Source organism: Ambystoma mexicanum, chromosome 13, assembly GCF_040938575.1.
Source record: "Ambystoma mexicanum isolate Mex_15411 chromosome 13, UKY_AmexF1_1, whole genome shotgun sequence".
Taxonomy (NCBI): Eukaryota; Metazoa; Chordata; class Amphibia; order Caudata; family Ambystomatidae; genus Ambystoma; species Ambystoma mexicanum.
In genome coordinates this window covers 751135718-751154411 of record NC_090938.1, presented here as the reverse complement: position 1 = coordinate 751154411, position 18694 = coordinate 751135718, and the positions used below count along the sequence as shown (strand labels likewise).

Here is an 18694-nt window from a genome sequence, read left to right as displayed (position 1 = left end):
TAAAACGGAGACAGGCTTTTTGAAAACTAACCTGTTTCGAAAACCGACCGATAAAAATACACTCCTCAGATTTAACAGCTTTCATCCTCTGAGTTTACGTGAAAACTTACCGGATGGTCAATTTCTCAGAGTTAGGAGAAACTGCTCTTAGGTCGGTGATTTTATTCGAGAAGGTAAGGACATCAAACAGCGGCTAATTACTCGAGGCTATCCCAAAAAATTTATTAATAGAGCTTACAAGAGGGCAAAACATGCGAATAGGGAGAGATGCCTCCACCCAGAGTCCAAAATCTCAGAGGAAAGAGTCACATGTGTTAGCACTTTTAGCCCCATTAGTAACGCTTTACGAAGAACCATCAAAAAACAGTGGCATATTCTATCCACTGATGACTTTTGTCCAGCACAACCAAGGTTCGCGTTTAAACGCCAGAAGAACTTTAGGGATATTTTGGTTCACACTTACCCAAAAGAACGGGCCCCCTCCACACAAGCTACACTCTGGAACCTCCCTCCGGTCCTTGGCCACTACAAATGCGGCCAGTGTTCAGTATGTTCCCTGACCACCAATTGTAAAACGCTAGAGCTTAACGGTATGACATGGAACCTTCAGTTCTTTTCCAACTGTGGCTCAGATTGGCTAATCTGTGGCATAAAATGTCCTTGCAATTTATTATACATTGGAAAAACGAGCAGAGCAATAAGACAAAGAATATGTGACCACAGATCTTGTCTTAAAAACAAAATGGATAAAATACCACTTGTTGCTCATTATATAAAAGCCAAACATAGCTACACAGACTTACAGTGGTTTGTAATTCAAAAAATACCTCCTTCACCTAGAGGTGGCAATAGAGATCTGTCATTGAGTTTAGCGGAACAAAGATGGATTTACAATCTTAATACAGTAAATCAAGGTTTGAATTCATCTGTCTAATGGAATAATTTGTTAACCTAACTCCATTTTGTTTCTTTCTATCTATCTAGACCTTAGAATTAACATCTGACTCTCATCTGGACCAGTGTCTAATAATGGACAGAAATACTTGTATGTTACTTGACCTATCTAATAATAAAATGCACAAAGTAATTTCATCTTACTCTAGGTCCTTGCCCAGATCTCAGTTCCATTTAGGCATCAGGCTTGTTCTATTTACTAACTTTCTAACATATGTCTCATAGATTGCTCTGTGTATCATTTTATCACACAGCCCTGAATTGCACTCTTTTGTTGCAAATCATTTTAGTACAATAAACATTGCTTGTTGTTCCACTTGTATCAGCATTGCTGGGAAATATTAGCCTTTCTTCCGGGCTGTATATTTGTATCACCGCTTCAGAAGTCTATGCACCTTTAAGAAAGGCTGCAAAACACATCGCGTCACAATTGCTGTAAGTCATGTGACCTCAGGTTACCTAGATGTATGGCTCACGTTTGTGCGTAAAGACGCATTTATACCGGCCGCCTCTACTCTTGGTTTGTCATATGCGGCAGACAGCGTTTTTTCCTGTTACAGAGGTAAGCTTCACTCCCTGTGCGTTCCTACTTAGGATACTTGAATTCAAACAGAACGTGCAGCTCTGCTTAAGATTGCCGTTTTGCTTGGGGTTCATAACCCCTTGTACTCTAACTGACTGTTTGTTTTGTTATTTTAAAGAACAGGTTTAGACACGCTTTTCTAATGAGTCTGGTCTGCATATCTACCCTGCACGTCCACGAACCACCTCAATGTTTTTTCCTGCTATCCAGCTTTTTTTTCTTGTTAATATATAACCAAGGTATCTCCATCTGGCATTTCGGATGTTTTTTGTAGCGCCCAATCTTCAATACTTTGGGCATAATGGCCTGAATTTTTTCAGCTTGTCATGTTTTCAGCTTGTGTCTTTCTTTCTTTGTTTCTATTTAATAAACGGCCTCTACAACTTTCCAATTTAAGATAGGAGTCCTGTGGCATCCCCCCTTGGTTCCGGGGATGACAGCTGCATACACAGCAGTACACTATTAGCACATATCTATTAGTGCGGATACCACGAAACTAATAGTAAGTCTTCCACAAATCTATCGCTGCGCATGCTTCTCTAGTCTCTATGTGATTTAAATTCTCTTAGCATATGGTTTTTTTTGCCTTTTGGTTCCAAGGGAGGGCATAATAGACCTGAGTTGTCTTTTTGAAATCAGTAGATCTTTGTCGACCCATGCTCCGCTGAAACACTCTTGTTTGAGCAGTACAAATCACTTAACTGAGGCCTGGGCGGTCCGGATGACACCTCCTCAGGGGTAATAAGGTAGGCGTTGCAAGTGGGTGCACCCTATATCTCTCGACTGCATGCCCGCCCATGGAACGTGGGATCGGGCTGGGCAAAAGGAATTATTTGGTCGAGCAGCTTGCATCTTGCTGTCACGCTCTGTGAGGGCCACTCCACGAGCAACTGCACTGATCTACTCAAGTTCGTGCTTGCATCAAGCAAAATCAGTGGCAAGCAGCACTGGCTGGGAAGGAGCTTATAAGGGCTCAGTTTCACGTGCATGTGCACATTCCCTACATGCTGCTCCAAACACCATGCTACTCCAGGCCCCAAGTCGCCTGGGAAATATAGTTCAATGCGGTCCGGGGTCCCAACACACCGCCCGTGTGTTGTGGCTCCGGCCACAAAACTCCCCATGCCTCACACCAGCTCCCCATTTCCTACATCAAGATCAGTTAACTTGCCTTCTGTATGTCCAATGAACTTGTGTTTACTTTCAAGTGTAATGCCCCTACTGGTTCTCACATTATACCTGTTAGCTCTGCTGGCTTCGGGATGCTCTGCTGTTTCTCCCTGGGACCTTGCTTTGTTTGGGAGAGTTGCATGGTCCTTCCTTGTGTCTGTGGCTCTAGTTCCAGTTTCTTTGTTCCCGCTCATCAGCCAGGCGGTGTAGGTGCTGTTGCAGGAGCACGCAGTCCATCTTCTCCCAGTTGTGTCACCGCTTCTCAGCCAGCAGCCACATTCCCGACCAGCTGCACTCCACCGGACAAAGGATTGTCCCTGCCTGCTTCTCGTCTCCAGCGGATGACGGTTTTCGGCTTCCACGGAGCATTGTCCGATCCACCTTTGATTCTTGCGGTCTGTACTGTCTCCCGTGCTTCTCTCCTTCTTGGCTGGCCCGCATCCAGGACGGTTCTCTCCGTCACTGAATCTATCATCTGTTTATACATTGTTTTGGTGACCACTCTGCTTCGGAGCACTGGAACGTTTTCTCTCGTTCCATGAGTCACTCTTCATAGCTCCTTGGGCTACTTCTTCTCAGTACTTGCATTGAGGTTAACCTTTGCTTCTTGGACCCTCTTCCTCATCTCAGTTAATGAAACTGACCTGGACCTGATAATGCAGTAGCACATGGTTGTGTCAGTCCGGTGGGCGGTTATGAAGGAGTGCTAGATATTTTGCATAGGTTTGCGTCATGTGTTTTGCCATCTATCACAGAGGTGTTCATCCTTATTTCCAGTAGGGGAGTCCCTCCCCATGCGGTCCTTCCACATTAAACCACCCCTAGAGTGACTATGGGTTAGCAGCCTCACCCCCCTAGCCTCACGAGAAGGGGTTCTCCCCCGGTGAGCAGTGACGACACCTAGTGAATCATCACAATATACTTGCAAATTGAACATTGGGGCAAACACAGTTGTTTGCATACCTAAAATGCCACTTTCAACCAAAATGCTGCATAGTCTGTGTATTTAATGTCAGGAGTGGGTTGTTGGTGCTTTTATTAGTTTGTATGTCCTTTTAGTTTGCTTAAAGTCCTGGATTTTGGAAATAACTTTTATTGGACATTTCTTTGATTTTGTTTCCACTGTACATATTGCTGGTTTGGATGCTTCCTTCCTGGCTCACACCCCTCCTAAAGAGCCTTCCTTGCCCAGTGCATGCCCATGCTACCTTCAGGAGGTGAAGGAGCTGTGCTATTCATGTTGCACCTATTTCACTTTCATGATGGTGATCATTGCCAGTTTAGTGCTGGTGTGGGAATGAGGAACCACTTCACATCCTTGTACTCCTGCAGAGCACTAGTCTTTTAGTCACAGTCAGAGCCTAGCCTCATGGGATAGTTGACACGAGACAGTGGTCGGGATGCTTTCTGTTGGTGCCTGTGTCTACAATTAGGCAACAACCCAGAACCGATCCCTCGGTGGTTGGGACCCATGGCTCCACCTTATGAGCATGCTGTAGGCCCCAAATATTATATCGCAGATGGAAGAATATCAATTCCTATGCATAATTCTGGGAGTCACGCAGAGCTTTCCAGTTTACCCATCACATCATGCATTGGGTCTCAGTTACATGGAAGACCAGGCAGCAGTGGATCCTCTAGTTTGTTGGATTTGATTGGGGCATAACACAAACTTGGAACTAACACACAAGCTGGCCCCTGATGTACTACTGTCTGGCATCTGCTCGAGTTGCCTTGGCTTGCATGTATTAAAAGGGCACTGGCAAAGCTGGGATGTCAACACATTTTCAAGTACACATTAGATGATTCAGCAATTAGTGGTATGGATATTGGGAAGCGGTTTTTGGAGGTAAGGGACCAGGAGAGAAAAGCTGCACAGTCTGTAAGATTCAACAGTTAAGTTCTATCTCTCACAGACAGGTTGAGAAAATCATCAGGAATGGGTGACCAAACCAAGGCATGGGCAATGTTAATAAGACTGAGATCAAACACACTCCCATTGCTTCTACGTGTATTCGTAGACACCTTTTTAAAGGTGTGCACCATGTGCACTTTTCGTGGCTTTGGTCTCAACCCGTTTTTAATGGGGATCCCCTCCTACCTCTCTAGCCCACACCACCAGCCTCTCACCCCCAAACCGCACATACACATGTACATATGCACATAAATGTATACGTAATTGGTTTATTTTGACGGAAAGTGCAAACGTTAAAGCAGCCATCTACAGACTCCCATTAGCCGCCATGACATGTCGATGGCAGGTAGGAATTAAGGGTGTGGGGTGCATTCAAAGGTCCGAAACTAAATGTCCCTTTCAGCTGAAAAGCATGATTTTTCAAAACTGACACAAAAACGGCTTTGCATGTGTGTTTTTCAAGTAAAATTGAAGAGCCATTGGTAAAAGGCCTACCTGTCACTACCGAAGGAAAAACAGCATTTTAAACCACAAAAGAAGCAGGTACCAAAGGTCCCTTTCCATGAAAAACAGGATTTTTAAACACTGACAGAAAAACGGCTTTGCCTGGGGATTTGCAGTTTAAATTTGAAAAATGCACCTCTGCGATCATTTGAAAAGAAAAGTGCACTTTGTTTCCATGAAAACGTTCCTGTCAGCCCAAGGCAAACCCTCGTGGCTTGTGGATGGGGAAACTTCACAAAGAAATCCCCCCACTGCAAGTCTGGATGTTACATCCCCATCTAATTACAACTGTAAAAAGTCTGTCCTGATAAAGGTGTGGAAAACCCAGTGTTCTCCAGGCTTGCTGGCTCTGAAGGCAGTGATAGCAGGACAGTTCCCCTTGGCTGGAGCATGACTAAAATGTGTGAAAATGGGGGTTACAACTTCAAAGAGCAAACCACAAAATTCAAAGAGACTCATAAAAAATAACTCTGGTCATAGGCTAGCCCACAGAGATAGATGGCTGGATGCAGCAGATCTCCCATTTTCTGAACATACAGAGTTATAATTAATTTAAAAGGACTATTATATTTTAGGCCTTTTTCCCAGCAACCATAAAACAGATTTTCTTCATTTATGTACATTTTTTTTAGGTACTTTCCAGGTGACTTTAGAGACATAAACGTAATGCACCTGCGTGTTAGAGAACTGTAATGGCCAGTTAAACTGGATTCCTGGCTGATCTGAAAATATCACGAATGAAAGAGTTGGCGAACTGGTGAAGGGTTAAATTAGGAATATGGGTAGGAAATGACATATTCATAACTGATATGCTTTTGGTGAAAACGGCAGATAATTTTTAAACGGTTGTTCAACATGGTGCAGACCTGGCTGTCGTTTTATTTATTCCCCATGATTAACTGAAAATAAAAATATAAATATTATGGCAGTTGCTAGTAAAATTATGAAGTTTTGCTACATAACTATGCCAAACTAGAAATTATATCGTGCCTCCTATTGCTATGAATATATGTATATTGGCCTACGCCAAGCTGCTAACAAGCTGCTTATAAACTACATGTGAAAAAACTCGCATTGCAAGGTCCTGACCTTAGAAACCATGTAAATTGTCATTTTGGGTCAAGCCGCCATTTTAGGTTTTCTTGCTCTATAAAGTCACCATGTGAGCTAAAATGGTAGCCTATGTTATTCAGAACAGAACTTGATGTCATGACCTCTGTACAGCTAATGTATAACTTGCCTGCAGGCCACTTGTTAGGGTCATGAGCTGAGACCTTGTCCTTCTGCTGACCTGTGTGCAACGGATTACCTGTATCACCGAAACTGATCTATAATTGAATGAGAACACCTGCTTAACTATATTGTATAAATTAAATCCCGCATTATAATGTTAGGCCTAGAGCAGTAACTTATTTATGGAATGGTTAACCTGCAGAAAGGCTGGACAACAGGCTGGAGAAATGTATAAAAGCCTGACTGTTTCAATGAATATTTGCACTCACTGAGCACACCGAACCACGCCGGAGTTCGCTGTGTTGTACTGAGGGTCGATAGCTATCTGAATTTTGTTCTGTTCTTTTGTAACTGGATTCAGTATAAAATAAAGTGCGTTGTATGTTCCTTTGTAACCTGTGTTTGGTGTGTTTCCTTTTTGGTTACCCTGCCTCATATTATTTCTTTGTTTTCACAGTTGGCGCCCGGAATAGGGACCTTCAAGATTGATGCCGGATTATTGAAGGTTGACGCACGCTATCGGACGGTGTGACATAACGGGCCCGACTGAACGAGACGCGACATATCAACAGCGCTGCACGATCCGTCCCCTGGACGATAGCCGTGTGGTCTGAGGCGGCATCTTGATGAGGGTCAATTTTTTGAGGCGGGCAGATTTGCCGAAATCACCATACACAAGGTAAAATTCGTTAGGTAAGTCCTTTGTAAACCGATCGGTCCTCCTTAGGTTTGGTCAAGTGAGTCGTTACCCGACTCTTAATTCAACCCTGACAATTTGAATTTGGCGCATTGTATCTGCAGACACAATTATTGACCAGGTAACACCGAGTATTTGAGAAATGCCTGGGGAATTGTCTAGCTGCTTTAGGGCATTATTCCGCAGCGATAGACAATCTTTGGAATTTAGCCGTCCAGCACCACAGGAGGGGTCACCGGCATGTACTATGTACTGTAAGCATGGCATTGGAAGTGTAGTATTTAATAAAATTTGGCACAGACAAACCAGACATGCTCTGAACTTCAGTGGCCAGTCAATGGTAGTTTTGAGATCCCTCGTATTGAATATTTAGAATCAGTCAAGGCCAGACCTGCAGCATTTGATGTTTTGCAAAATTGGAAAAGAGAAGCGTTGCAGCAGCTTAAAAGTAGGGAAAAACATGTGCGCCGTCATAAAACAAATGCTGAAAAGGCGTTGTTGTATGATCAGGACAAACAGTCTGAGTCGGTTAGGAATATGGACAGGGCTTTCTCACTCGGTATTCAGAAAATCTATCCTTCTAAAGATCTTCATGTTTCTGATGAGTTTATTGACAAATTGTTAAATGAACGAAGGCCTGGTGCCTCTGCACCACCTCCGTATGTTCCTCTTCCTCCTGCTGTACCTCTTCCTGCTCAACCTGTTGTTCCTATTCCTCCGGTTGTTGTTCCTCCACCTGCTCCTCTGCCTCTTCCCATTGCACCAGTAATAGTACCTCCATTGAATGTGCCTGCACCCTCACTCCCAAGTAGTTCTGTACCGCTTGTAGTTGATCAGGGTGCGGGGTCGAGGATTGTTACTCGTAAAACTGTTCCTACAGAAAAGAAACAGGATTTGTTTGCATGGGCTAAGCATTGTATGGAGAGAGATGATCGAGCTAATGTTCTTGCCACACTTTCTAATATGGATAATTTTCCTGAGAAAAATGTTTTCATTGAAGGTTTATGGATTCATTTATGTGTAATGTGGGGTAAATTAAATAATGCAGACCTCCCACAAGGGTTGAGGGACCTGAATACTTTAGCGTTTTCAAGAGACACTGTGGAGAAGGTACATGAGCATGTTGAGAGGATATTTGAGTATAGAAAGGAGTTGGAAAGGTTACGGAATGAGGATGACGAAGAAGAAAGTATGTATGTACAGAAACGATTTCTTCCGTGTCGTAAATCGACATCTGAGGAGGCGCGAATTTGTACAAAAGATGCGATTAGATGGATTTCAGACATATCGATAACTCCAGTTGAGGTATATGACACATACAGTCAATATACGTTAGAAATGCAGAGGAAAGTGATACAGGTAATGGTAGAGTACCTGCAGGATGAATGTTTAAAGAGAAAGGTTAGTTGTCCCACAGAGTTATTGAGCATTTATAAGAGAGCTTTTTCACTTGACACTTCTTCAACTGCTTTAGCGCTCGACTTAGCTCTGTTGCTTAGTAAGCGTTCGCAGTTGCCTACATCTCAGTTGCCTATGAGAGAGGTTCCTCCGACATTTGTCCCAAAGGTTGAGATTCCTGCTATGCTGCAGCAGGTACACCTGCTGTGGACATTCCTGCACATTATGTATCGCAGTTTGTTCACGTCCCATTTTCACGACAGGAAGTGAATACTATTAGACAAACTATTCCTGACATTAGGAAAAATCCGACAGGGTTCTATAAAGAGATAGAGTCCGTTTTGCAGTCCTCAGTGTTTACCCTAGGCGACATTGATTTGCTATTCCCTGTACTCCTGCCTGTAGATTTGTGGAAACAAGTTAGGACTATAGACGATGTACCAGGGTTGGGAGATACATGGGCTAACATAGTTAGGCTTGATGGGGAAAGGCCAGCTGGTGAGAGACCACCTCAGGTGATACTAACTTTGCCTGACAGAATCATTGCAAAACTGAAAACTATAATCCCCGAAAAGAGAATTATTTGGGACAAGCCTACGGCCTGTGTCCAAGGAAAATCTGAGGGTGCTACCGAGTTCTTTAATCGGTTCGAACAGGTATTCTCGGATTTCAGTGGACAAGACTTAGGCACAGAGTCTGGGAAAAGATTATTTGTGGACAAATTTGTACGTGGATTGCTGCCTGGCATCCAGTCACAAATTATGTCTTCTGAGAGCGCTTGGCAGGCGGAATCCCAATCAGAAGTACTGCACATGGCTCAGTACTACGAGAACCGTGTCAATAATGAAAAAGATAGAGTCGAGAAGAGAAAAGGTGATTTGAAGACTAAAGTATTGTTACAGCAAATTGTTAGAGGCCCCAGAGGGGGTAGTTCGCAGATTAGAGGTCAGTATGTTCCACAAGGGAATGTGCCCTTGGGTCCTGTGAATATTAACCAGTGTGCCTATTGTCGCCAGGAGGGTCATTGGCGTGCACAATGCCCCATCCTTGCACAGAGGTCGAATAACACATTTGGAAATATGGGTAGACGATCCAGAGGTCGCCCGGGTGTAGGGGGCCCTGGTAGAGGCCAGTTTTCACAGGATCCCCAACAACCTTTTTCACAGGATAATAAGGCTTCGAGTGTGGATACTGGAAACATATTTGATCATCCTTCTGCTGCATATCTATCTGAAGAGTTTCCTTTTGATGATATTTTGTTTCGTTAGGATTGCCCGAAGCAGGGTTTGGAACCTACACCTATTCCCGTTAATCAGAAAGGTCCCTATGTTGAAATAGTAGTGGGAAATAGGAAACATCAATTTTTGATAGACACTGGAGCATAGAAGTGCTCGGGTTCCAAACATTCCACTGTCAGGGCAAACCAATGTTTCTGTAGGGTTTTCTGGCACACCAGTTGTTTGTCCGGTTTCTTCACCGGTACCTATTTCTTTGGGTCCCTTTACGGACCACTGTCCATTTCTCTTGACTTCGAATTGTGGAGAGAATTTGCTGGGGTTGAATCTGTTTAAGGAATTAAATGCGGTAATTCATTGTTCTTCTGATGGAGTGCGTTTGACGATTTCACCACAGCAATGTTCTGTTTCGCAATTCTTGACTAGACCTTTGCTGCCAGAATTCAGTAATGTACCAGAGCATTTGTGGGCAGTTGATGACAATGATGTCGGTGTTTTGCAGATTGAGCCTGTTAAAATAGTTTTGAAACATGGAATTAAGCTGCCCCGTATTCCACAGTATAAGATCTCAGTTGAAGGCGAGCGAGCTTTGAAGAGCAATGTTTCCTATTTTGTGCATCGTGGGGTGATTGAGGAGATTGCAGGAAGTTTGTGCAATAGTCCGATTTTACCCGTGCACAAAAAAGGTGATAATGCAATTCCATTTCATTTTATAATTGATTTACGTGCCATTAATAAAGTCGTCGCTCTGCAATTTCCAATTGTGCCTGATGTGACGACAATATTAACCATGATTCCAGCTACGGCTACTCACTTCAGTGTTGTGGACCTAAAGAATGCTTTCTTCAGTATTCCTATACATGAGGATAGTAGATACTTGTTCGCGTTCTCCTTAGGGGGACGCTCATTCACATTTACTCGTGCACCTCAAGGTTATACTAAGAGTCCTAGTATTTATAGTAGGGCTTTGAAAGAGCAGCTTGATACCCTTGGATTGCCCCCTACTTGTACGTTGCTTCAATATGTTGATGATTTGCTTTTAGCCGCTGACTATGAGAGCTCTTGTAAAGAGGGCACTGTGTTGTTGCTCATCGATCTAGCTAAGCATGGTCACAAAGCTTCGCTTAAAAAGTTTCAATATTGTTGCCAGGAGGTCACCTATTTAGGCTATCTCCTGTCAAAGGAGGGAAGAAGATTGACACTTGAAAGAATAAAACACATTTCTGGCATGTCTGTCCCAAATACACAAAAGGAAGTTAGAGCCTTGATAGGTATGGCTTCTTACTGTAGGTTATGGATCCCAAACTTCTCACTAGTGATAAAACCGATGTTGGCCTTGACGAAGAAGGGTATTTCTTCGCCATTGCCATGGAATACGGAGCATCAACATTCATTCGAGTTGCTCAAGACTGCATTATGTTCGGCGCCAGTTTTGGGCACACCGAACTATGAGAAGGCCTTTGTGTTTGTGCATGAATGTGATGGATGTGCTTTGGCTGTATTAACGCAGGAACATGGAGGGAAGAATAGGCCATGCGGTTACTACTCTTCCGCCCTTGATCCTGTTGCATGCGCTTTGCCAAGATGTTTGCGCGCTGTCGCTGCTGCTGCTGCGTCTGTAAAACAGAGTGAGGGAATGGTCCTAGGCCATGATTTAACCCTGATGGTGCCTCACTCTGTAGATATTCTATTGAACAAAACCCAAACGCAACACCTCACTTCCGCACGACTGACAAGATATGAATTAATCTTGTTTGCTCCCGACATTCAAATTAGGAGGTGCTGCGTTCTTAATCCGGCTGAACTCCTACCTTTCCTGCAAAATGCTGTTTGCGGTGACGAAGAGTCACATGACTGCCTGTATACTACTGAACAAGATGCAAAAGGCAGAGTTGATTTGAGGGACACTCCTTTGGATAAACCACAAGGGGAGCTGTTTTGTGATGGCTCCTGCTTCAAACTACTGGATGGTACATCCACAGCTGCTTATGCAGTCACTACATTGAGTACGGTTGTGGAGACCAAGAGAATTACGCATAACTCTGCGCAGGCCGCAGAGATTATAGCATTGACTCGAGCTTGTGAGCTTTCCGAAGGGCTAACAGTAAACATATATACTGATAGCCAGTATGCCTTTGGGGTGGCTCACAACTTTGGGAGACTTTGGTCAGAGAGAGGGTTTTTAACTTCGCATGGCACCAAGATCCAACATGGCTCCCTGATAGTACAATTGCTTTCAGCGCTTGCGCTCCCTAGTCAGTTAGCAATCAAGTGCGCAGCACATCGCAAGATTATAGATGAGGTAGGGAAAGGGAATGCTTTAGCTGATCAAATAGCTAGACAAACTGCCTCTGATATCTTCACAGAGATGTATGTTTCAAGGGAGACTGTAGATGCCTATGCAATGGATGAGGGTGTTGGGTCTGTACGGGATATCCAAGCCGATGCCACATTAGAAGAATCCAAGAGGTGGGCTGAGGGCTTGGGGAAACTCGATGATGATGGGTGTTGGGTGGCCATGGTTGAAGGGAAATGGTTGCTTCCTAATGCCTATATAGTAATGATGGTTACCATGGCACACGGTCCCACACATGTGTGCGCTCAACAGATCACGAGAATGTTAGAGAAAGTCTGGGTAAATGATAAGATTTCAAAAATTGCCCAGCATTATGTCCAAGATTGCATGATTTGCCTACAACACAATGTGGGAAAGGGGACAGCAACTCCAAGAGGTAGCTTTGGGCTTCCTTCTGTCCCGTTTGAAGTGATTCACTTTGACTTTATTGAAATGGTGCGATGTAACAATCTAAAATATGTCCTTGTGGTCATTTGCGCCTTTAGTAAGTGGGTCGAGGCTTTCCCTGTTAAAGACGCTACAGCCATGACCACTGCAAAGACCATGTTAAAGGAATTCTTCCCACGGTTCGGTTTGCCGAGAGTTATCTGGTCGGATAATGGTCCGCATTTTATCGCTGCTGTAATTCTACAGATATGTACGGCATTGCAAATTGACAAGCGATTCCATTCGGCCAGACATGCTCAGAGCGCCGCATTAGTGGAAAGACACAATGGTATCATAAAAAACAAGCTCGCTAAGATGTGTGCCGGCACCAAACTAAAATGGCCGGACGCCTTACCAATCGTGTTACTTTCAATGCCGACAACCCCTCAAACTAAGACTGGGCTCTCTCCCTTTGAGGTGGTAATGGGGAGACCTGCTAATATTTGGGGTTTGCCTAAAAGCTGCGCATTGCGCGATGTAGAAAATGTACTTCTCTCTGACTATTGTAACCAATTGACTAAAAACCTGTTTTCAATTTATCACCAGGTGCGAGAGGCATTGCCGGTAAGGTACGAGGGCCCCGGTCACAGTCTACGACCAGGGGATTGGATCCTCGTTAAATCCTTCGATAGAGCGTCTTGTCTCGCACCACGTTGGAGGGGCCCCTACCAGGTGCTCCTGGTCGCTGAGACTGCGGTGTGGGTAGGAGGACGTTGCCACTGGATCCACGGCAGCCACACCAAACGGATCCCACACCCAGTGCGATACGATACAGAAGACGCAGATCCCCTTTCCGACATTGAAACCAACGTACCCGAAATGGCAGACGGTGGAAAGAGAGTATCGGAGGCCGTTCCGGAAGTTTTAAGGCCCGACAAAACGGCCATCTTGCATCCTTGCTCTCCCACTGCATCGTTTGTGGATCATCCATCTTCTGATCCAACTTCTGTTCACTCGCCACCTCCTGTGGGAAGTGACGCCATCCTGTCTGCTGATTCTTTTGCACCGGAAACTGTGAAGTATAATCTCTGCCCAAGGAGATAGGTTTGCAATACGGCTCTTGCTGTACAATTGAAAGAATTTGAGGGCTTGCCTTTTTTTTTGGCCCAATTGCATAAAGGGTTCTGCTGGCTAAGGGTTGTGGGAAAAGACATTAAGAAGACGCGCGACTGGAGTCGCCAGCAAACGAACAATTGGTGTTTCTCGATTGAAGACGACAATGCCCGCATCCGCTTTCGTTCGTACTGAACTTTTGGACAAAAATGTGACTAGGAGAGACAATAAGCAGATATGTATGGGGGCCCCGAAAACATTTTGTTGTCTACTGGTGATAATCACGGGACTTTTAGTAACTGTTGGTTGTGGGTTTTGGTATTTGGAGAGAATGTACCCTTTGAATGATTTCCTACCTGTTGAAAATATAACTGTTGTTCCCACTGCTTCTGTGCAACTACATACCTTGTCACCTAGAGATCTTTTGCATAGACGGAATTATCAAAATAACACTCTACTTCTAATTATGAATGCTACCCATGCAATCTTTAACAGAACCAATTGTTGGATCTGCTTGCATTTACCGCAACATGGGGATAAGGGGCTAGGTTGGTATATTCACCCTTTACCTTTGACAACTGCTTGTTATGCTTCACTTAGAGCACTGTTCTTTGGCCGATGGAACAATAGCATCTCGGGGAACTTTGATGGCACTAATTTGAATAGTTTTGAGAACCGTGTTCTGACTCCCCTGGGATGCTCGCTTTTCGCAAATAGGAGTAAGCTCAATATTGCTTCTATTAGGCCTTCTGATAGACTGTCTCATCCTTTCCAATCTTTGATTTCCTGTAAAATGGCTCAGATAGGCAATAAGGATGCCGTGCCTCCTTCTTATACTGTTAACCATAGCCCCGATTCAGTTTCTTTCTGCATACGGAGGAATGGCACCCGGTCAATGGGAGATTTTAAAGGTTGTACCAACGTTGCAAATTTGATTGGGGAAGACAGACCTTTGTATGTAGGCTATTTTTTTTGCGGTAATGTAGCATTTCCATGGTTGCCCAGGGATTGGCAGGGAACTTGTTATCTAGGAATCCTGTTACCTGGGGTGTTTATAGCAAGTACTGTAGAGGTTTCGAAGGCTCGTCCACGGCGGGACGAGAATGGCGACACTCCAGCACAGGTTTTAGGAGATGTAGCGAAATCATTCCTTCCATTCTTTGGGCAGATAGCGAATTCCGAGGATATCAGGAAACTAGCGAGGGTACTGGAGAGAACCATCAACCGGACCACAGATATACTCTATAATATGACTTTAGAGCAGAAAGCGATCAGATTGGTAGCGCTTCAGAACCGGATGGCATTAGATGTCATTCTGGCTGAACGTGGTGGAGTATGTAAACTAGTGGGGTCCGCTTGCTGTGTTTTCATACCGGATTCCTCCCCAACTATTTTTAAGGCAATACAGAATCTGCACATTCTTAGTTCAGAAGTGCATGTTCCCGAGGGAAATTGGGATCTTAGCGCTTGGTTCTGGGACATCTTGTGGTCTTGAGGTTGGAAAGTGCTTTCAGTCTTGCTGATTATTTTGGGAATTCTGCTATTTCTTTGTTGTTGTATCCAATGTCTACCAAGTATATGTTCAATGCTAGGGGGATGTTGCGCTCAGGCGATAGGTACAATAGGACATAGAGGTTTTATCCGGGGCATACACTTTAAGGACTATGTACTGAAAGATCTTAGTAAAAGATCTAATGGCGATAGATATTTCTGACAGCTATTCAGGGTGTATGGACGATGACACATGGAGTTATTTGCAGGGAGATCAGAAGTAGTTTAGCACTTGGCATAGGCCAAAAGGAGGGTTTGTCAAACTAGAAATGATATCGTGCCTCCTATTGCTATGAATATATGTATATTGGCCTACGCCAAGCTGCTAACAAGCTGCTTATAAACTACATGTGAATAAACTCGCATTGCAAGGTCCTGACCTTAGAAACCATGTAAACTGTCATTTTGGGTCAAGCCGCCATTTTAGGTTTGTTTGCTCTATAAAGTCACCATGTGAGCTAAAATGGTAGCCTATGTTATTCAGAACAGAACTTGATTGTCATGACCTCTGTACAGCTAATGTATAACTTGCCTGCAGGCCACTTGTTAGAGTCATGAGCTGAGACCTTGTCCTTCTGCTGACCTGTGTGCAATGGATTACCTGTATCACCGAAACTGACCTATAATTGAATGAGAACACCTGCTTAACTATATTGTATAAATTAAGTCCCGCATTGTAATGTTAGGCCTAGAGCAGTAACTTATTTATGGAATGGTTAACCTGCAGAAAGTCTGGACAACAGGCTGGAGAAATGTATAAAAGCCTGACTGTTTCAATGAATATTTGCACTCACTGAGCACACAGAACCACGCCGGAGTTCGCTGTGTTGTACTGAGGGTCGATAGCTATCTGAATTTTGTTCTGTTCTTTTGTAACTGGATTCAGTATAAAATAAAGTGCTTTGTATGTTCCTTTGTAACCTGTGTTTGGTGTGTTTCCTTTTTGGTTACCCTGCCTCATATTATTTCTTTGTTTTCACAACTAGTTCTTGCCAAAAATCTGATAGGAGAACAAATGTGGATTGCACATGGGGCTGCCTTATGTCTGCTACATAATCTTTAACCAATCTGTTCAGGATGCAGGATTTGGGAGGAGAGAGAAGGTTAACTGTCCAATCCTAGTTGTGAGAACACTTGCGGGGTACTTCCCCAAGATTGTAAAATTGGTAGTGTCATCGCTGCTATATAAGGGGGGCTGCACTAGGAGGAAGGGAGAGAGCTGCTGAAATTTACCATCAAAAGAGTGTTGCTGCAACTTACATCTGACAGCTGCAAGGAAACACCAGAGGGGATTGCTGAGAGTGCATCTGTGCGGAGCTGTCTATTTATAGGAAGGCCTAAATGCTGATGGGTCCTATGGTGTAAAGCGAGAGGTCATCCTTGAGAGTGGAGTGACCAGACCCCTACCCTATTTTTTCAGAGAGTTTTGACATGCAGCTGGCTGTCCTGAAATTTAAACAGAGGCTTTCTATGAAAGTAGAACTGAGTCTGGGGAAACCAAAAGGTGGGGGGGTCTGATTGCCTTAAGTCCTTTCTCTTTATAGTGGGCAGGGACAAGACTGTGTAGATCCTTAGCCTAGTTAACTAAAATGATTAATTTAATTAATTTCCCTTCACTGGAACACTACAGGGTGAGTTTTCTTAAAATTCAAAATTAGCAAAGTTCACTTCCCGGTGTGCGCTGAAAAACTGTAGCCTATAATTTAATTGGATAATCCTTTTTGCCCTGTTGACCCAGACTTCTTTAAGGAAGAGGGGTGTCCTTGTTTTAAATCAGTTCAACCTTTTTGTCCAAATTCCCCTAAGACATGCCTTTCAGTGGAGAGGGGCCAGAAATCCCAAATTCCCCAAATCATTCAATTTTTTTCTATCCGACTTCCCCAACACAGACCAAAGTAGGGGGGGACCTGAAAAACAAACCGCTAATTCAAAGCAACCTGTGTTTATTCTAAACCAAAAGTGTGGGTAAACTCATAATTGCCATATTTATTTGTACCAATCTTGAAACCCTTCTGCTAGCCTTTTAAGCCCGCTGGGAAATCACAATTGCAATGCACTACATTTATAATGGTTTTGGCTATTGTTCAGTTTCATTATTTCTTGAAGTGAATTTGTAGAAAGCAAAGAATTGTGATTTGTTTTTTTTTTTCTTAACTAATTTGTATAATTGATTTGTGTAACAAGATGTTATTGGTGATCCACAAAGAAGGTGGTGTGTGTAGTTGTGTGATTTCAATTACTTTTAATTTAAATAAATACAAATATATTTCCTGTACACTGGCCTGGTTCTTGGCTTATTGGTAGCTCAGGGGGAGGTATTAAAGGGGCATGATATGCGTTTGAAGTAGAGCTTAATAAAAGAATCTGTTAAACAGTTTGTTGCGTGACACCTCGAGTGGGGAGGGAAGGAAATCCCCATGTTGAGGATGGACTCTCAATTAACTGTTACAAATTGGGGGCTGGTGACCGGGATGTAACTGCCTATTCCTGACCCATGACCAGTACATTGTGACATACTGTTCATTTTGATGAAATTGCATTAAGGTGGAGGGAAAGTCATCTCTGTTTTGTTAAAGTGACGCAAGGACTTGACCCCTTTGTTCCAAGGAGGTGTATAGCTGAAAAATGAAGATTGTGTGAGAATTGATTTGTGTGAGGAAATCAAGCACGAACAGGGTGATTTTTGCCGCTGCATGAAGAAAGTTATAATAAGGTGCAGAAAGCCATTATGAAAATGACTACTGTACAAATTGATGAAACAAGGGCACATCTCCTAGCTAAATTATTTCATAAAGGAGATTGGGTTGAGGGCGAGGCTGGAAACTGGCAAACCAGAATTGTGCGGGAGGTTACCTAAGCAATGATATTTGGCTTGAAGGTGGAATATTGTACAAAGCACTAGAGGCATTTTATATGACCACAACTGCTTGCGATGAACAGAAACAAATGGCTCAGCTAACTGCTCAGTAATATTTTCATTTGCTGTTAGTGGGAGAGCGTTGGCAAAATTGTGAGGATAGTAGGATGAACCAGACTGAGACCTGTCACTGTCCCAGGATCTTTTTGAGCAACTCAAACATGAGCCGAAAACACACCATTAAGCTAGTGCAGAGAGAGGGATATAGTTTGCTGCACTGCATAATGCATGCACTCAGGGTGCAGATACCATAAATCGACTTCAATGCCAATTGCATGACCAAATTCGGTCATAATAGGGGGTTGTTAGATGACATTGTGGCCCTCAAGCAACAAATCAAGACCCCAGAAATGGAAAATAGTCAGTTTATCATTAAAGACATTGACTCACAAACAGCGTTTGATCAAATGCACCAAGGTATAAGTACTCTGAAACAACAGAGGATGCAGCTGATTCAGGTAAATAATAACTCTTGAATCAGGATAACAGCGTCCTACTACAGGGGATAAATCAGTTGGAAATGGAGGTAGAAAAGGAACAGTCAGGTTCTCAGGAACTGACCAGAATTAGAGAAGAAAGGAATGAGCGTGTAGAGCGAGTGAGGCAAATAGAAGCTGAACTATAGAGGCTGAAAAATGTAGGGATGAACAAGAGAAAGATTCGTCTCCTGAAGGAAAAGCATCTTGAATATGCATGCAGCAT

The 18694-nt window shown here is 43.5% G+C and overlaps 1 long non-coding RNA gene across 1 annotated transcript; it reads left to right on the top strand.

Annotated features, from left to right (window-relative positions):
• The first annotated feature begins 1397 nt into the window (after positions 1-1397).
• Positions 1398-15995, top strand: LOC138521900 (uncharacterized). The gene is made up of 3 exons (XR_011283163.1): positions 1398-1516; positions 6817-7052; positions 13018-15995. It is a non-coding gene; the product is annotated as an uncharacterized lncRNA (long non-coding RNA).
• Positions 15996-18694: the final 2699 nt, after the last annotated feature.